Source organism: Agelaius phoeniceus, chromosome 3, assembly GCF_051311805.1.
Source record: "Agelaius phoeniceus isolate bAgePho1 chromosome 3, bAgePho1.hap1, whole genome shotgun sequence".
Lineage (NCBI taxonomy): Eukaryota > Metazoa > Chordata > Aves > Passeriformes > Icteridae > Agelaius > Agelaius phoeniceus.
Window position 1 is genome coordinate 97,184,396 of NC_135267.1, and position 21,593 is coordinate 97,205,988.

Here is a 21,593-nt window from a genome sequence, read left to right on the forward strand (position 1 = left end):
GCAATGAAAAGGAAGAATTGTCCCTTGATTTGTAAATAAGTCCATACACAGTTTTAAACATTTGGTTTTAAGTTCAAGGTCTCTCTGGGCTCCACTAAAGAACCACAAAGCAAACTTTGACCTTTTGAGGACTCTTTTGGGTTAGGCAGTGTTTCTAGGAGAGTTATGATTTTGGTTGGAAAAGTCAGTAGAAACTGCTTCCTGCTCAAGATACTCTGCCCTCGGGAGTCCCATCCCCACTTCAATTCTGAAGAACAAGCTCTCCATTGACAGGTATTTATCCCCTACCAAATTCTCAACAGTTGGAAAAATGCAGCCCATAGACAGCAATCTGAGCTCCAGGGAGAAAAAACACCCTTCTCTAGCAGTTCCCTCTTCTGGGAAACATTTACTATTTGCCATTGAGATCCCACTTCAGTGATACCAAGGACCCCCTACTGAGTCTTTAGGAAGCTTAGGCCCCAACCTCTTCTACTTTGAGTTCCTTTACTGCTCCAGCTGATTGTTTTAGCATCTTGGCATTTAAGCTATGGATGTTCCAGTGGGCAGATTGTTCCCTGTGAGCCTCAAACAAAGATTTTGTGTGGGTTAGAGAGCATCTGAATCTTCTCTGGACACTTGCAGACTTATGCCCTTGACAACCTGGATCTGAGACACTGATCCCATGGGGAGAGGGGTGGTGCCATCCCCCATAAATGCAACTGGGCTCTAGTGCTTGCCTTGTTAACCCCTGCTTCCTCAAAACTGTGGGAATGAACAGAGCTGAACAGGTCCATTGGGAACAGGGAAAGGTTCTTTTTCAGGTGTTTATTTAGCTTCCCTCCAGCACTGTCCCACTACAAACACAGCTCTGACCTTTCTTTATTTTACAAACCAAAGTCTTACTAAGCCTCTTACAGCAGCCTCCACACAGCAGTGAAGTTTAAGGTGTGTCTTTGTCCACAACTCTAATTATGGCTTAGGGTTGTATTAGTTGATTATTTGCTACAGCTTTCTGCTTTTCTGGCTTGGATGAGAGCAAAAGTGGCAGAAGACACTGGAAAGAAGTTCATCCTCAGAGGATTTTTTGGCCCAGAGAGAAACAGTGAGTACTAGAAAGCCTCTAGGTAAACCTGGAGAGGTTTGCTACTGACCTTTTAACAAGTCTGTGAACAATTTTTTACCTTATTTAAAATGGTTACAAATCTTGAGAAAGTTTACTGAATTAATACACTTAACTTTGGCTGAAGGTTTTGTAAAAAGGATAAATGTTTTTCCTGTAATATGTATTTGGTTGTTGGTAGGACCAGCTGTGTAACCTGTTTGGCCATTCCCAACTTCTCTCATAAGGAAGCAGTGGTACATTGGTAGGTTGCCTCTATGTAAAAAACTAATTAAAAAAAAAAACAGTCTCAAAAACCCATTAGCACCCTGTTAGCAAAAGGTAAGGTAGCATTTATAAAAAACTTTTCTACAATGACTTAGTTCTGTTCTTGGTGAAGATTGACATAAAATTGCTAATGCCTTCAAAGTGTGCAAAATTAGAATATCACTTAATGTCTTTGATAACCCTACACCAAACATATTCCTCCTGATAACAGCTGTAGACTCATAAGCTCCACATTAAAAACCTTGGAAAAAATAGATGGATGAAAGAGGCATTTTACCTTAGCACTTGCACCCCTCAGCTGAAGCCTAGATGACTCTGCAGGAGATGGAAAGAAGAATGATATTTCCTGCTCTGAGAGCTTGCATTTTAAGCAGTCAAGACCAACAACTAGCAAGAAGATGGTTCACTCATGGCCATTTGGCAGGCCAGTGCTGATGCTGAATCAAAATCCAAAGCTCCTCATGTGTCTAGTCCAAAGACTTATTGGTGGCCAACCCAGGGAAGTTACCTCACTGCTCCTAACTACTGTGAAAAGAAACCTTTTCCTTTTTGCCTCAGGTGTTTCAGTAAATGTACAGAAACTGAATAAGGATAACTATAGTTCTTTATATGATCCCATTTATAATGGAAGTTAGCCCCTCTGTAATAGCCTTTTCCTTCGTTTATATTCCAAAAAGATAGTAAAATAGGGTTTGTCACTACCCTTGAAGGCTGAATACTTTAGAAGCAGAAGAAAAATCTTTTTGCCATATCTGTCCAAAACATGAGAATAACCCCTTTTAGGGAACTTTCTATTTAGCTCAAAGGGTTCCTTTTGCCAAGACACCTGGTCCTCTTGTCAGGTACACAACTGCTTTGAGAAGGACTCCCTGTAATTCTTGTTCAACCTGTTTATGTTGCCTCCATAGAGATCAGAGGATTTTCTGCCTGCATGAGGATCTCTGCTTGTGAGTTTCCCTTTCAGTATTTGGCCTTCTGCAGGAACTGAAATTCCTATTGCCTTTTGTTTATTTTGAAACCAGGCTTAGGGACTGATTCTGATCTGTTTGACACTGAGACATATGAGAAAAGCCACAAGGAAGAGGCAGTACTATCATGGAGAACGATCAGAAATGAGTTCAAACTCTGATTCACCCCAGCCATGATCTATTGAGAAGTCATAGATATGTTGTAAAGTGCAAAAAAAGACCCATAGAGAAAATGGATATTTTTTAAGAGTTTCAGCTTTGCAGAGGAAGTTGAGTGAGGAGCACACAGAACCAGCTACACATGCATACATGTAGCAATAGCCTGGCCTGGGACAGCAGCTCTGCCAGGCACAAAGATACTGCTATCCTGGGGGTGTCTGGTCAGTGGGCAGGGACTTCCAGCTCACACATAACCTCCTTGGCTACACCCATGCCAGCAAACCAAGCAGTGCCAACACACAGACACGGGCACCATTGCCCAGCCATCTCTGCTGATTCACTGCTGGAATGCTGCACTGCTCAGGAAATCACGTAGTAAATACAGTCCCTCTATATCTATATTTTTAGGGTGTCATGGGCTAGCTAGCATTCCTGGGCACTGTTCAAGGGAGAGCATAAGGCAGGGAATGTTCCCAGAAGTCAGGATAGATGAGTCCACGATGTTGAGGAGAGGTAATGAGAGTTTAGCCATATGGATGCAAGCCAGTCCCTTTGCTCTCGTTCTCACTGCCTCTGCTGTGTGGCGGATGTTTTTATTATCCAAGAGAAAATTTCACCAGTATAACACCCTAGATAATGTGAGGTAGTGATCCATACTAATTCTGTTATTAGGTCATTACCAGTTCTTAATAAACATTGCCTTTAATATTTTAAATAGGGTCACTTTTGTTTGACAGAAAGAACTTTGGCTGCATGTAAACCTCATTACTAATAGCTAAGCTTCCTTTTTTTTTTCCTTGAAAGTATGCAGCTGTTTTGATTGTTGTTAGGTCTGCATTTGGGGATTAGCACTTTTATTTCTGATTAAAATATCTACACAGTAATGTCATTGAAGCAATTGTTCCAAAGTAAATGCATTGGCTGTGGTTTTCATTATCAGGATAATCTTGCTCTCTCCCTCACACCCAAGCAGTGAAATCCTTCCCTCTCTAGCAATATAAAACTGTATCAATGTGCACCGCAGATTTTAAACAATTTACTGCTCACTACCCATTAAACCATTTTACAAACAACAATGAAACAGGAAATAACAAAGCATGCCCTTTGAATTAATACTCAGGATAAAATACTCAGTTTCTTCGCAGTCCATAAACTGCTCCAGCTGTGTGTTCACAGTTTATGGCATTTTAAGAACCATGCTCCTCAACAAAATTAAAACTTGTCCACCACTGGGGACCTGTTGCAGCTCCATGGGCTCTCCTGTGCAGTGAGGTGGCAGAGGTGCCCCCCATTGCTGCAGAATGCCAAAACCCAAGGTAGCTCCCCTGCTGAAGGAAAGCCCCCCCAGCACAGGAGAAATATGGAATATTTATTTCTCCTCTGCTGTAAATACAAATAAATCAGAAAAGAAGCTAATGATACTGGTGCTGCAAAGATGAACCTTGCAGCAGGATGAGGCACCTCCTGGGCTGGGAATGGTGGAGGAGTACTGCCACCTTTTGGCTTGATCCTACAATATCCATGTCCAGGGAAAGACCATGCAGTCATCCAGACAACAAGCAGCACCTAGTGTTGTCTCCTAACCTAGTAGGGGGAAAAAATCAAAAATGTCTATTCTGTTCCATAGTTAAATAGCACTTGCACATGTGAACTTTTATTAGTGCTCACAGGTTTGGTTTCCCATCTACTGTGTCTGAGGCACTGTCCTAACAAAGATGCCAGAAAAACACTTTATAGAATTCATTATCTCACAGCAAGACCAACAGCAAACTCAGCTGATGTAAAGCAACCCCTCCTGCCTTTCAGGGCTGGCTTATCCCAAGGCAATGACATTTGTGGGGAGATTTATGGTATTTTGTTATATGATGATGGAGCCCTTCCAAAGAAATAAATTACATATCAGCTAGGCAGGTAATGATAGTCTCAGAGGGGACCCAATAACATCTTGCAAACAGCTGTGGTCACTTGTGTGAGTGCCAATTAACCTGTAGTGGTCCAGGAGATGGGGAGGGCTCTATCTTTGCTTCTGGAAGTTATGATAGTTTTGAGAGGAGATGTTTCCAGACACTGGCATAGGAGCTCTTCACTTTTTTCACAGAAAAGAGAAACTCCACTGTGCTCTGTGCTGTTCTGCAAGCCATCAGCTGTCCAGCCCTGATTGGTTTCACAAAGTGCAGGGAAGACAGTAGGGCAAGAGCACAGTGACAGGGGCTCATTCCTTTTTTTGCCATCGACTTAGAGAACATCTTTGAGTCTGGTTTTACACATATGCTTCAGCCTCCTCTGGTACTGAAAATCTGGCCACCTCCCTAAAGATCCTTGAGACATACAGTCAAAAGAGTTGTAGTTAATTTCTAAGAGCCACTATGTCAAGGCAGCTCCATTTCTTGGGTCCCCAACACACCCAGGTCCTTCTGCCTAAAATCTGCTCTTTGCTTGGTGCCTGGCAGGAGAACACCATCATTGATTACTTAACTAGAGGGTCTGTGTTTATCAGTCACTCAAAACACCTTTTTGAAGTGAGCTGACAAATGGAATTTGAGTTGTTTCTTTTTTTTTTTTTTTTTCATAAATAAGAGGATCTATATTTATAGCTAAACACTATAGAGAAGAGCTTTGAGCACTTTCCTTTTATTATTTTGTCATTAGTTTTTCTGATCATTGGCAAAACCTTCAGGAGGGGTTTTGGTTTTGTAGGAGGACTCCAAGAGTTGCTTGGCTTTTTCCTTCCCTTTAGTAACAGTATTATAAAAACTCGATCCCTGTGACTGTAAACAGGAAAAAAAAATGAGTATGTTGGGAAATGCAATAATAGTTTGTCAGAAAAAGCAAGCAAACCGTATCCTGAGGGCCCATAGACATTTGCCTTCCAAAACTGCCATTAAAATGAAACTTTTCAAGATGACAAGTACTTACCAGAGTGGAAATTAAAGTGCTGAATGTCCACAGCTTTACACTCTATAATGAAGTAGGAAAGCCTTTGCAATGTCTTGTTTCTCAGAAATCATCCTTCTTCAGAAATATCTTGTGGTAGCACAACCTTACAGCTGATTTCCCAGGTTTTTTTGCCTGTTTGTATAAATAAAATTTGACTTTACAAAATATTTCTATATTCCAGTCCAGCTTACAGAATAATTATAGCATTAAAAACTAAATTTTTGCAAGAACAGTTCTTGTATGTTGTAGAATCAATTGGCTTTGTGGTGCTTTGGAATATCCTCAGTCTGCATGGATACAGAACAATTTTAACCAATTTTCCCTACATAAATATTTTGCAATAAAAAATGAGGCCCAACTTTTATGTTTATGTGTCAGACATAGATCCATGCTGCATCCTGCCAAGCTTTTGTAACATTTAAATATAGGTACATATCTATATGGAGGTATATAGATATATATTTAATAGTAATAATTACCTGATGAAATATTCTCCCACTTCCTATTCTCCCCTCTCAGGGCAGCTGTTTATAGCATGTACTGTGGTGAGGGAGGGCACACGGTTCAGACCAGGAACAGGGTGTAATCAAGGCAGCTACAAAAAAAATTCACTTTGTAAAGGTTTCTCAGGTTTAATTGAGCTTTTAACAGACACAGTAAAATGTGATGGTGATGTGATTGACAAAATTTGACCATATCTTTCTTAAATAAAGTTTATTTTGTTTCAGGGCAGATTAATTTCGTCCTTTGAAAATATCAAGAGAACTGGGAAAAGAGTTCTGAAAAACTACAGTGCTTGTACTTTATCTTTCAGTTCTGGGAACAGGACTTTGGTCTTCTCTGCTCAGATGTATGGTTACTTTTTTCAGTAACTGGGGTTTCATCAGTACTCAGGGTGATGAAAGTAACATGATGGCCTCATCTACCAATTTCAGAAGGATTCTGTGATAATTTCATTTCTATAGCATACTGTATTAGATAAAAGAAAACTTCATTCTCTCAAACATAACATTTTGAAAGTTTTTAGTTGCTTGATCAAGGTGTCACACCTCTAAATCAGATATTCACTCACAGCTGCCAGTATGTACTGTCATTCTTTAGCCTAACCATCTGAGTAACTTTTGCTTCTTTCACTAGACAAAGGTGTTCCACTCTACAAATATGCATACATACACACTCCTCTCTCTGCCTGACTCTGGTTATTAAAACCAGAATAATTTTAAGTTATAGGTGTTTCTTTCTGCCACTTCAGACTTTTGCATCTCCCTGAGCCTGAGCAGGAAATCCACAGTCAGGAGTCTCTGTGGCCAAGGGAGTCCACCTGGCTCTGGTGCACTGCCAGGGGGAAAACCTGGCATGGAGCAGGGTGTGCATGGATCTCACAGCAGCACCTTCCTCACTCATTGGGACCCCTGGTTGAAAATCTGCAGCCTGTGCATGAAGAAGCAGAAAAATACTCTGAAGATGTCATTGCGTTTTTCTTTGCAGAGCTGCTGTCTGCACTGTTAAGGTTCAGGCATCACTTGCTGTGTGCCTCCTTCCTAAGTGCCTATTCACATTAAGTAGCACAGTTGAAATCAGTGCTGTACAAATAGCATTTATAAATTGCATGGTAAAAAAGCCTGGAGATCAGTATTCTTATTATTGCTTCTGAGTTATAGGTAAGGGAATTAGCACAGCAAGGCTAATAGAAGCTCTGCCATTCAGAGCCAAGTCATCTGTTGTTTTACTCCACCTCTAACTCTCCATTGTCCAGTGACTTTAGGTAATTGCCTTCCTAGACTCCCTGGTGAAATAATTTGCATTCTCTGACCCCACCATCAGTGCATGCTGGTGCTTCCCTGGCACAGCAGCTTGGCCACCTTCTGCTCCCTCCTGTAAGTACAGCAACCCAAATTTTCCCTTCTTCTCCACTGACTTAGTCTTTTCCTCTGCCCTTATCCCTAAACAACTGAAGGCAGAGAGCTTATTCCACAGAGTTCTAAAAAAGTACATCATGTTCTAGGTTACACTGTCCAAGCTTAGATTACACTAAAATAATAAATGCCAAGGAAGTCTAATGGGAAAATGTTGATTACAAAAAAAAAAACAAAACTGGGGGCTGAGGGGGGATAGAGAAGCAATATTGGTTTTGCTGTAACTAGTAATCCACCTATGGGGAGCAGAAACTTCCTGCTGGTCTTGATCCGACCATTTCCTGAGCTGTTGCAAGGATACCTGAGACTCGGGTAAGTTCCTCTTCTTGGCCAGTACCATAAATCTGTGAAACCAAACACACAGGGCTGGACCTCCTGAATCATCAGCTCCAGTGCCTTGCTGACACAGGCAACCACACCATACATTAACCTATAAATAAAAATACTGGAAAGATGTTGTTCAGCAGATCTCTTTCTAGAAGGCACATATATAGCAAAAGAGAAATAAGGCAGCTGGTGAAAAGAATGCTCAGAAAGAGCTTCTGGCTCTGACACACTAGACCTCAGGCATTCTGTGGGCCATAGCCGCTGAAATAAAATAGTACTATTTCATTTCAATTAAAAAATAAAAAAAGTTGAGACACTGTCACCACTTCACCACTGCTGGTCTTTTGATGTCTTTTTTATTTTTTAATTTCAGTACGGATGTTTCTTGTCTTCCAAAATTCTAGGGAAAAAAATAACCAAAATTATGAAGTCCTGCAAAATGCAAGTTATGGCATCTCACAGAATTTCTCCTCTAGTAAAATCCTACTTTTCTTTTTAATGAAAGATTCATATGATAGGAGAAAAGAATTACGGTGTCCTACAGCTGTAAGTATCAGACTGGTACAGCTTCACAGGAAGGTGTCATGTTTCTATCATGTTTATTTATTTTCCTGATGATAAGGACAAAGTTTTATATGACTCAATTTAGATCACTGAGATATACAGTAGTTAACATTTGATGCTATTAAAAGCAGTGTTTCAATCACCTGGAAAAGTCCATTTCATTTCTGGAGATAGTCAGCTCTGCTAGTGACATGTATTTTCTTCAGTCTTTCTGTAATATTTATGCCTCACCTTGTGTTTTCATCTTCTTAATTAAAGTGGAAATTGAACACACTTTTTTTAAAAGAGAAGAAAGTGGAAATGATTGATGAAAAGTTGCTGCAAGAATTGCCACTCTCTGAAACCACTTGATTTGGCTGTCACAGAGGACATTCCAAAGGCTAAATTAGAAGGGTAAAACAAAAGAGCATTGTATGTTGAGACTTCACAGGGTAGTCTGAACCCTGGGGTCTAGGCAGATTAATTTCAGTATGAATTTATAATGTTTTTAGGATATATTGTTGCTGTATTGATAGCAGTGTAATTAAAGAATTACTGTAGATTTATTTAAAAATATAGTAAAAATGAAATTTTGCAGGAGAGACTAAGACTTCAGAGAAAAGAAGTTTTTCTTTTAAGGGACATTTTGAGAGCTCTTTTCCCATTTTTTGCATATCCCAATTGTCTTTTTGCTTTCAGGAGCTTTGATACTTGGCCAATACTTGAGCGCAGAATAATGAAAACAAGAACTCTAAAATCCTGAGTCATATCTTTTTGCAAATGCCTTTGAAATATCTGGTGGCAACATTTCTTCTTTATATGTTTGTACAGAGCTGAATATAATTTGACTGTGTCCTATTGTCCGATGGTTTAGGCCTTAGGGTCAGGGTGATATATCAGTGTGCTTTGCGTGATGTTCCTCTCACTGTATCCCATCTGAGCATTACTGGAGAAAAGGAGGAGGGATCAGAAATGATCTGGACATTGGCTTTCTCTGTTAAGTCTGATGAAGCAGAAATTAAATGTGAGGTATTTGTATTTATATATATTTGCAGGCATTTGAATGACTGTAAACTGAGTATTGCACCTAGTGTAATAATGTTCTGAGATGAAGGGCAGCCAATATTCAATCTTGTTGCAGCAGCAGATTTAAAGTCTTCTTCAAATGCAAGATTCATGGGGATTATACATATTGTATTATTATTATTATCTTTTTTTTTTTTTGGTAGAACTGCAGTCTGAGTCCATGACACTGCACCCTGAACACAAATACCAGCTCTGCTCTTAGTTGTAGGTGCACCTTGTAGTAACAGTGATCTTATCTAGTGGTGACAATGTACAAAGAAAACATGAACTCTCACTCTTTCCCTGGGATGAGTTGGCAGGAAATTTGAAGAAGGCTACTATGGTTCAGATTTGACCATAAGGACACAGGAAATATTTATTTAGAGTTAGGATTAGCACCTGCTCCTTTGGTGGTGCGGTAAGAACTCTGAAAGGTGCCATTCAGGAAATGAGTGGGTGGAGGTCTGGGAGGTGACTGGAAGGTCTGAGAGCTGGCAAAAAGCTCTTTGCTAAGGTCCTGTTTGTATTTGTGGGGGCACGAGAAAGTACAGGGTAAGTGCCCAAGGTGGCTGTGTCTATAGAGGCCTTCACAGGTTTTAAGCAAAATATTATTGACTTGAAGGGCAAGTTTCCAGTCCTTGTGAAGGTCTCCTGCAAACCATTCCCACGTGATCCACATTCACCCTCAGAGAAGAGGCTGCCGAGGTAATTTGTGATTCTCCTAAATCTAGGACTGATTATGTACTGATTTTCTCTTAGTGGTGAGGGCACGATGGACAGTTCCATCAGTCCATACTTGTCAGCTCTCAGAAGAGTGCCTCTGGCTCTCCAACAGGAACTTTGGCTACACTGACAAGGGAGAGTTACCCCTGAAAAATCTTATGTGAGAGAAATTCTTATCTAGGGTAAAATTCTTTGCAATGGTCCAATAAAGAAAGGAAAAACTAAAAAATCTGGTGCTCTGTACCTATAGAGTGAGTAAAGTTTTACGAGATCTGCTCACACTCATTTCCTTCACTGGGATCCATCTTTCCCAATTTTAGAGGGCTACATTGTAGGTGTGTAAACTAGATCTAGTCAGGTAATCACACCTTAGAGTTCTCTGGGACCCACTTAGTTTATCAGTGGAAGGCTGAGCCCACCTGTTCCCAGACTCTATTGTCTATTTTGAAGAGGCCTCCATTGACTGTGAAAGGAGTCTCAGTAACAAGCTTAGATTTATATGTTTATTTTGCATATGCCTAACACTAGAGAAGACAAATCCCAGCCTCTGACCATATATTCAAATTTTGAAAATGGATAGCTCCAGAAGACCTAGCAGAAGACCTAGCAGAAGACCTAGCAGATCATCTGAAGAGAAGAGAAAGGAGTCGGGACCTGTATTCAGGGATGGATTACAAATGTAAGCTTCCCGGCTCATATTCAAGGTCACTTTATTAGCAGATTTACTCCAGATTTGGCCTAGGTTTGTAAACGTACCTTCATTGAGCCCATATTTCCTTTTCATACTGACAATTGTGCATGGACAATTCATGTTCACTACTTTGGCTTTGCAGGACTGACTCCTCCAAGACATCTGAAGAGGGGTGATCCTGTTCAGGAAAAATGCAATTTACTCTTCTCTCACCAAAAGAGAAGAAAAGACCAAATTATGTTTCTCAAAAGCTGCATTCAGCCTGTGCCCTGGGTCAGCCATCTGTGTGCTGGCCATCCTTTGAAGAAGGACACAAGGTACTCACTTTAACCATTATTGGTTTGTTTTAAGGGAGCTTGGGTTCTGTAAACAAGGCAGAGCAATGTTTTGTTCAGGCAACCCACACATTTCGCAAGAGCTTCCACAGCTCTACCAGGAGACAAACAAGTAGGCAGGAGAGAAAGCAAACCCTCTTCAAATGGAGAGAGCCCTTTCCTAACCACAAGCAGGGGGAGTGCTTCTTCCCCAAGCATGTGGTAGGGACATGCTGAAGGGTGAGATGGGCTTGCTGAGGGAGAAATCCAGATGGAATTTTTCACAAGCACCTCTGCTGAGCAACTCTACAATAAAGCATTTGTTTCAGGGATATTCACTATCTCTGTGAACTGTTATTCCAAGAGCATAAACACAAAAACCATGCTGTATGGAATTAGACCCAATGTGGTCCATTAAGGTTTTTAACAATGCTTCTTCATAAGCTATTCTTTTTTTCCTCTGTACTCCTTTTAATTGCTGCCTCCTCTCAGTGTCCATCTGGAAATTCAGAGGCCAGACCTGTGCCTTCCCCGCTGCAGAAGCTGAATAAAACTGCCAGAACATGCTAGAGAATCTTGGTGGTAAGACTGACCAGAGAAGAAGGTTGAGAAGCAAACAGCCATGCAGATGGATAATAAACCTGATTTGAACATTTTGGTGTGGTTCTGTTGTGCCTGCCTTCTTTAAGCAGCAGGCGGGCTACTCCTGAATCTAAAACCCTGTGGCTTAGGCTGTGGACTTCTAGATTTTACCATGTCCGTGGAAGAGGTTACTGCTTCTGCCTGCTGGAGATTGTTGTCACCACAGCTGACAAACTGCACATATGAGTGCACCTTACCCTGTAAAAGTCAAAATGTGCTGGATGGGCAAAGACTGATCATTTAAATCTGAGCTCCTGTCCCATCACTACAGTACCCAAGTTGAAGGTTATTGCTCCATAGTCAGAAAAATATTAACTTAAAAATGGTTTGCTGGATGGCAGAGAAACAACAGTAGAGGCAAACACCAAGAGATGTGGTATTTATCTGCTGCAGTAGTCAATTGTTACCTTCAAATATTGGATTAAGAAATCTGATTCTGTGGAATAGAATTAGCCACCATGAAGACAAGAAAAGCCTATGTCTCCACCAAGACTTACTCAAGTCCTAAAATATATGACTCAATTTAGACTTCAGAGCTTAAAATTCAGGACTTAAGAGGTGGATGCACTCTTCTTACAATAAAATAAAAAAAAAGATGGTATGTAGCAGTTTCTTTTTCTTACTGTTTATTTTCTTTTATTATACCACATAGATCCATTCTTAAATGGAGTTGGTCAAAGAGATGCAAGAAATTCTTCTCTTTCAAAATCTCTAGCAAACCACCACATCCAGCTCCACTACAACACAGCTCCCAGACAAAATGCCTGTTATATCTTGGAGGATGATATTTTCTCCTGCTACTTGTAACAGGTTCCTACAAACAGTAACATACCTCAGCTATGACACAGGATTTCATCAGACAGTGATCTGGGTTTTCAGTCAAAAAAGCACTTCCCTAGAAAACTATGTATATCAGGACCATCTGGAGATCCCAACCATTATGGTACAATAAAAAATACTTTACATTTATATTGTGACATTCTGTTTATTAAAGCTCAGTTCCTTCAACAGATGTATAAACCAGTAATTTTATTGTGTTAAATATTCCCCAAAGGAAAGTAAATTGACCTCCTCAGGGATTTTTCAAGGATTAGAAAAATGTCCTGTCAGTATCTGTTTTCCATTATTGTAATTACAGAGGGTGATCATAATCCTTTCAGCATTATTGTTTCGACATGTGCATGATTTATAGTCGGACATGTAAGTTCATTTGATGCCATTGTTGAGAGCAGGGCATTGTATCAGAGATAAAAAGAATGAAACAGACATGTAATCTGATAACTAACTTCACTTGTGAATGGAATAGAAATGTGGTCTTATTTAACATGATTATAAATAACTGCTTAAATTTCAAGTCATCAGTGGAGTATAATTGCTCCAAGAGGAATATTGTAAATAAGCAATCTCAAAAGAGTGTATTCAGATCAGCTGATAATATTCCAGTAAAGGGACAAAAAGTTTCTGCTGTGCACCGTGGTATTGGGTCCTGCTGAAAGTCCTTAGACAGGCAAAATACTCAAGGAGATCAACAGGAAGATCACATAAACAAACAAAAGGAAAGACTCTTTTAAAAGCATCTCTACAGAATTAAAGGATTTTTTTTCTTTGTGGGGTGGAAGGGGGACTCTGGTAAGTGTGCCTACCCAGGTGCTTGTACATGCCAGCAGGATGAGCTGCTTCAGTGATGGAACAGCCTGCACACAGAAGACATTTTCTGCTCCTGAGACAGGGGGAGAGTCACCTGCATCAACCCCTGCCCAAAATCGTTCCAAACTAACATGGGTGGGATTTAGTCGCCATGACGGCAGTGAGTTCCTAATACCAGCCTACCTAGAGCCCTGTGGAGAAGGAAGAAAAAAGTCAGATATCCCAGCTCTTTGGGGAGTTGTGATTCTGTGCAGGAACTTTACGAGGCCACATGCACAAGTCTACAGCCAAGCTGGTGACCTTCAGCTCCTCTTGGTGACTCTGGTGACATGTTGGCACTTTAAAGCCCTCGTGCCTGGGGATGAGATGAGCTGTGTCCTGGAAGGCCCTACTTATCTCCAGGGCCTATGGGATTTGTGTAAGGGGACTGTGCTGGAAATATCAAAGGGTAACCAAGCTGAGAACCACTTGCAGTGCTTAAGAGAAACCAGCTTTGACTTTATAATGCTGGAGATGTTCAATGTTTCTTACTCATGTAATTTTTTTTTAGTAATGTAGACAGTGGCATGGAGATCCATTTTAGTCTGGAAATACTGGAATACAAAGAAAATCAGGAACAACAGTCCATACTTATTTTAAAATATATTTATTAAAATGTGTTGAATCCTGGTACAGATATCCTTGTTTGGTAAAATTACCCTTTCTTACAAAGAAGTAGGTTTATCTGGTTTCAGTCAATTTATCTTAGAAATCAAAATTTTAAACTGAAATGAAGCAGCTCAGATTCTACAAACATTAAAAATATGTGAACAGAATACAGTTTAGGAAACATAGAATGATAAAGCTGATGATAGAAACCCAAAGTCCTGCATCTCAGCATTATGCTGAGCTATTTTCTTCGAGATTTAATTTATTTTAATTTCTGTGTGCAACTGCAGCATATACTTAAATGACAATCATTATTATTGCTCCATGGATGAGTCTGAGCCACTCTGATAAATCTATTACATCACTAATTGGTGCCATGTTAGCTGATACCACCTGGAAAGTATAAGCTATTACCCACCTTTATTTGGAATTTGACTGAAAAGTTACTGATGGAATTATTTCCACTGCAAATATTAATTTATTTAAACCAGCTTTTTTACAGAAAAAAAATGATATCTTAAAAAAATGGAAAATTTCTTCCTGAAGGAAAATCCTATGAAAAATAATCTTATGTAATTCACAATATTTCATTTTGATAAAATCATAATAACTTGATTGACTTAGCTTTTTTTGTGTATGTGACATGAAATATCTCAATATTTTAAAACATCTGATTTTAAAATTATCCCAAAGCAAATAAAGGAAATATAACATTCTGAAAATGTTAGCTGATAATTACTAAACCATCAGAACATTTCTTCTCTTTTCAAAGCTTGGGAACAAAACATATTTCAGCAAAAGAAAACTCAGTTGTTCATAGTGGTTCCAGTGAAGAGTCTTACAGTCTGGCAGCAACTCTTTGTCCAGGTACCATTGCAAAATTCTCTCCTGTATTTGAAATTCCATGTGAAAAACTTTTAAGAATAGAAACTAGGGAGGAATCAAGTTGAACTTGCATTACTTTGTCATCTTTTCCACCATAATGAAACACTGATACATTCTATTAAAAAATGCACTTATCCATGTCTCCAGATATCAGAAAGATATTTACATTATCAGCTGCAATATTTATTTAATTAACCCAAGAGGGTAATTTGATAGTTATGGCTAATATATAAATAGATATAAATATTTCTTTCTTTTTCTTTTTTTTTTTTTTAATAGTGAATTGCGTTCTTGAAATTATCCTGAAAGCAGCTGTGTATTTGACCCACAGCAGCAACAACAAACAGTGCACAGCAGCTCTGACATGCCATCAGAGTAATGGATCATCTCAAAGAGCCTGGAAATGATTAAACAGGGGTGCTGCTGCATGCAGTCTTTAATTGATTGATTTGAGTTTGCGGTCAGAAAATGACTGTCAGCTACAGCTTATCTATAATTACCAGTAATCAAAACCAGATTTTTCACTCTTCCTAATGCTGTAATGCTCTTTCAGTGCTTGTGACATATGTGCAGCTCAGGCACGCATCTGCAGTTGCCTCGTAGTGTTAGACTGAGCAGCACCATGCTCTGATACACACCCATCAGAAAAAGAAATACCTTTGTGCCTCTGAAATAATCACTGTGAGAAAGGAGGAGAGAAACTGGCAGAGAAAGGTCTGAGGTTTAAAATATTCTCTTCATGTTGTTCTGATGAAAAAAAGACAGCAGAGAAAAATCATGTTCTTTTTTCCCCTCTAGCCTTGTTTCTGTATGGGATGAAGAGCAATCAGACTTTTCCTGGAGCAAATTTTATTCCCTACTTTTTGAAAGAAGCCATAAAATCATCCCTTTGACTTGGACATCCCTTCTGGAGTCATTAGAAGGATATTTGCTTTTGAGGGAAGTCCCTGAAGGTTGTTCTGAAACCTGCTTTGATTGCAAGGCCTGAACAAGAAGATGCAAACTCTACAAAAGCTACTGAGAGCTGTCATCAGTGTCCCTGTTGCTTCAGAAAATTAAGTGGCCTGCCGTGACATTTGTTTAATCTATGTTGAGAGTACTGATGCACAACAGGCTAAAGGGATCAGCCCATTTCTGTCAACTCCCACTGGATGCTTTTTGGCTGTAAAGAAGTGGGAAAAATTGGAAAAAACTGATTTGGAAAAAAAAAGAAGAAAACAACCTACTGAAATCACATTCAATTTAGAGAATTCAAATTACTTGGTTGCTAATTCCAAAGAATCAAGAGTGTAAATACTAAGAGATGGAAGATACTACCTGCATCCAGAAGTAAAGAATAGGTCAGATGCACCATTCCTTTGCATCCTGCCTTGTTGGGAATGGTTTTAGACAACTTGCAACTCAGTTTGTTTGTCATTGTGAGCCCTGCTATATGGCCGGATTCCTGAGAGTCCAGCTCAAGGAGTAGTTGACCATGCTCTCATTTGACTTCCTCTCACTGCTGACCACAATGGGATTAATTTTGACAACATGTGATTTGACATGTGTAACAGTCAAGTTGAAAAACATGGATCCAATTTTTCTGGTATGTTTCTTGGTGGCAAAAAAGCAGGGAAACTCAAAGAAGGGAAGGTTTTCTGCTCTTCCAGCAGAAAGGAAGAATAAAAAATAAAATCCAGGGAAGATGGTAGTGCTGAAAATGGGAAAAAAACAGGTTATGTTCTTCCTATGTGTCTGGTACATCCTGCCTGCTGGTGGTCATCAGGTCAAGTAATTCAGTGAATGATGAAAGCTGAAGATACAGAAGGATTCTCTAGAAAACATGTTTTCAAAAGCAGCCTACCCCTTTAATGTCTATCTCCATGTAAACACCAGTTAGGTTTTTTTAGATGTATGGAAAAGGTAGATCTCATTAAATTGAGATGAGTTAAAAAATAATCTGCTTCATCAGATCAGTCACAAGTGTGTGTGGATACAATTTGTATGTATAAAGCAATATACTTATTCTAGTTGTTAAGGAAGAGCTGAATAGTATCTTATTTTCAATTTTTGTATATTTTCATCAGTCACTTTGGTGAAGATAAGTAAAGAATCTGCTATATTTTTCCATAGGCCACTCTACAGTCATTTGAGCAAGCATTCCATAGATGTGGTTCATAAAGAGGAAACATCATCTCCTGTTAGCTCGTGCTCGCAGAGCCATGTGTGCCTGCACACTGCTTCTCTCCAGAACACAGAGATTCTGCCTGCACTTCCTATTTTTGGATTTATGCGCTGAAATTGCAGAGCCCTTGCTTGTCTTTCAGCACGCAAGCTCTCTCGCAGAAACTTTCCGAAGTAATTGTGGGGAAAGATGATATGGAGCACTCTGGACAAGGGACTGAACAACCAGAGCCAAAGTGCTGGGGCCAAACAGTTCTTACCAATAAGAGAGGTTTTCAGCCCAGAACAGCATCCTGCAGCTGTGGATCAGCTCTGGGATTTCTACCAGATCTCCTGCTCCTAGCCAAAACCCAACAGCAGCAGCTCCACATGCTTCCTCTTTTCTCAGAGTGGGCAAGAATAAAAGGTGAAGTGCTAAAGCAGGCAATGTGTGTCCTTCATTTGTCTTTCTACCTGTAAAATGAATGGTCAGTATCACAATGACTTTTGGTTTTCTTTTTTAAGAAAATCCTTATAGCAGAAAATACTGGGGGGGGATGGGGTAGGGAGGGGAAATAATTGGGAAAGGCATGTTTGTGCTTTGATACCTGCAGAGGGAAGATTCCTGCTGTTCCATCATTTCCCATGATTTTCAGGGAGGTGTTGCATTGGATGAAAATGCTACCTACAGAAAAATGTTAATATGCCGAAGAGTAGTTGCCAATGGAAAAGATATTTTGGCCCCCTTTGAATTTCTATCTGAAAAGTACTTCAGGGAACTGGAGTTGACAGGATGATAAATTTCTACTGCAGTTTTGAGACTAAAAGTGCAAGTTGGCACACAGTGATCCCCATTCTTAATCAGTTCAAGATGGACTTGGAAGGGGCTCATCTTGGTCTTCCATGTCCTGCACAGAGAGGATGTGTATAACCAAGCTTAAATTTCACCTCTGGTGTTCTCAGGTGACTGTGTGCACCACTGAGAAACTGACTACAGTGCTGGCATGTTCAGTCATCTGAAATGCAATCTATATGCTGGTGGGATGATTTGCATATTGCTAAGAATGAAGTGAGAGCTGGGGATCAGTTCTGTTACACCCAGAAGCAAAACTGGAAGAAAATGAACCCCTGGAGTGGCAGAGGAGTAAAATTAGTGACAGCTAGAACTGCTGCAGCTTTTTAGGATGCAGCACCTGCCTTTGGGTGGAGTGGGAGGTGAAGTGGGAAAGGTGAGCTTGTGTTGTATCAGACCCAGCTGGTACATACATTATGTCTCCAGAAGCAGTATTTTCCATGGAAGATGCATGTACCTGTGCTGATGGCATTTGCTAAGATTCAGCACCTGAGCTAATGTGAACCAAAGGCAATAGAAATCCTCCTGTTGATGCCAACACTGCTGGAGCAGCTCCTGGGAGTTTACATCAAACAAACAAAGAGGAATCTCCTGTGATTGCTGAAGAGACGACAGAAAAGAAATAAAGGTTCATGGCTTCATAATTTACAGCATTACTTGTGCTCATCTAATCTGCCACTCTGTACATTGTAAACTGCAGGATTTCTTTAAAATCTCTGGCTTGCATTTCAGCCTCACTCCTAAAAGAACAGTTCAACTTCACCTAAACTCACTGTAAAGGTCTGTTTCTGGTATGTTTGACATATCTCATCTTCAAATTGATTGCTTCTCTGTATCCTAAAATCTCCTCAGGAACACTTCATAACTTCATTTTCCATAATGTTATTGACTAACTTTACCCAGAATTCCCAAGAACCTTAGAGACTTTTATATTACATTTTGGTTTATTTTTGTGTCTTATTGCAGGCTGTTTTCTTATATTTCTCTGTATGAAGATGCAAGCTCCCACACAAAGAAACCCACAGACCACAGTAAACTCTTGGATGGGGGGAAAAAATTCTCCAGCTGTTATGTCCATTTTTGGAAAGTGCATATGAACTACTCCTAATCTGAGTTCATCCAAAACTATTTTTGAAGTCTAACTGTCAGCACTTTTGTCTCAGCAATATTTGTGTTCTTCTCTGAAAGTCACTAAACTTGGACATTGTGGCATTAAACTTTCAAAAAGAGAAGTCAAAAACATTTGTGTTGAGTTGAATGTACTTTTTAAATGGGAATAAAGCTAGGGAAAACTTATCTAAGAAAATTAATGGATTCATTATATCCTTGATTTTCTTATCTCTCATTGTAAAATAAGTTAGATGACAGGTTTGGGTTTTAGCCTTTTCTACATATGAGTCTGCACATTTAATTTTTCTGTTAGTCATGTCCATAAAATGAAATGATGAGAGCACATTGGCTTTGAGGGCTGATAGTTGCTACTTTTATTTAGTCTCTGCCATTTGCGAATCCTCTCAAGTTCTGCAACCTGACAGGCTCTTGAGGGAGTTTCTTTTACTTCCTGTGCGTCCCATTGGCCCAGAACCTCTGTTATTGGTACACAAAGGTCACTTTCCTTTAGGGGTCGGGTGAAAGTCCAGAAATGTTGGTCATAACTTGTATTTTTAAGTCTCTTCCTTTCCTGAAAGAGCCCTATACATTCCCAAGTAAGCAGTTCACAGCAGTTCTTTTACCATTTCTTTTTCAGGGTCAGAGATATTAACAATAGAAGTTTTAAACTGTTTTACTCAAAAAGTAGAGGAAGACATAATGTGTTTCAAAAATTACTGAAAGTTGCTATAAATATAATAAATCTCTCACAGTATTTCTTTTGAATCCTCTACAATCAATGCTATCTGTTAACAATTATTAGGTCTGTTAGGAATCTTTTTTCCATGTAGGCCTGTATTATGTTTACAATTACTTTTTGTTTTCTCACTAAAGCTCTAAATAGTGATAATTATATTCTTCAGCAGAAAGTCACTAAATATCAGCTTTCAGATGTGCTGTAGTACAAAAGCATTCATAAATACTGTGGAAAACTCATTTTGCTTGAGTAATAATATTGACTCATATAAAATTATGTTATCTATATATTGTCTTATAATAAGTGAGCTAAAATCTTACTATTTGTACTTGATGATAATATGGGTATATAAATTGTAATGATCAATACAACTTCAAAAAACTTCAGAGGTTTGTAAAAAGGGCATCTTCATCCCAATTGAGCTTGCTCTAACATTGGTTTCCTGGTATGATCTGATTCTACAAAGACCAAAAAAAAGAAAATTTCCAAGATTTAATACCTCTTCTTAAAATAAATCTCTACTTCTAAATATCAAAGATTATTTTTCCACAAAATGAGACTCATGTGCTGCAAACATTGTTTCACAAAGAGCCTGGAAAAGGTGGAAGTAGAGCTTACATGTACATTCCTCTGCATATTCTATAACCACATCAGTCACTTGCTGAACAGTGACCCTGGGACAAAACAATATAATATCACCTCTTTATAGGAGCAACATCAGAGGCAAACAAAAAAAAATGACAAAAATTTAAAACTTAGAGGCAGCACCTTACTAATCATAGCAAATAACCTGAAATTCTATTAAAATCTCAGAAGCAGACTCTGGTAGCAATTATGATAAAAATGAGGAAATGTGATATTCTACTAGCATTCTGGTATTATAAGGTTTGCCCAGCTAGAAAAAGAAGCTATTTAGGATCACCTGGAAGAGGTTATGCAAGTTGCCATTCTCTGCCTAGAGACGATTTTAACACACTCTTTTGGAAAGTCAAATTTACACAGAAAATGAACAAGACTTGACAAACTATTTGATAAACCTACTGAGTACAGGAGGCCAGTTACTACCTTGTAAAAAATTTTCACTTAAAGTGCTATAAGAAGATCAGTTCCAGAAATGAAAACAGAAAATAAGTGGAGCAGGGGAGTTATATTTGGGATAGTAGTCTATGTATATGCATACAGGGCTACATTACTTGTCTTCCTTCTACTTAATTTAAATGCATTCATAACACAGGGTCAAGCAAACACCAGCAGGTTTTCCATATAAATAAAGGATAGGCTAAAATAATTAGTCATTGGGAAAAAGGCTGGGGACTTTGGTTAGGCTGCTAGAGTGAGATGGAACTTCTTTTTTTTCTTTCTTTCTTTCTTTGTTTCTTTCCTTATTTAAAATCCAGTGCTTTATAAAAGCTACAAAGAAAGATGGATTTGTTAGCATCAAGAAACAGTATGGCCCATGGTCTTGTAGGAAAGATAGTGCACTGTCTAGTTGAGAAAATGAACATGAATTTCTTTCAAAAAGCTTATTCTTTAATGCATGTTATTCCTTCTGCAGGGACTTAGTGGCATTTATTGTCCTCCAACACACAGAGGCTTTCTCTTCAGAAATGAGGAGAAGAGAAACAGGTTAACTTGCTTATCCTAGCCGGACCTTTCAAGGACATTTTATAGCTGCAAATGTTTGGCTATGAAATTGTAACTCATAATTATAAACATTGATCTTTGGTGACCATCTACTGGATGGTCCAAAACATGAACGTTCAATAGTAACAGTAACTACACCCAGTAGGTACATTCTGCAGTTCATCTACACAGCAAAGTGTTCTTTGCAGTGCGAACACCCAGGAACTTCACATTTCAAATAGGGAAATGGGAGCAGGAGAAGCTGAAGAACTTCTAAATAAAGATAATTGAACAC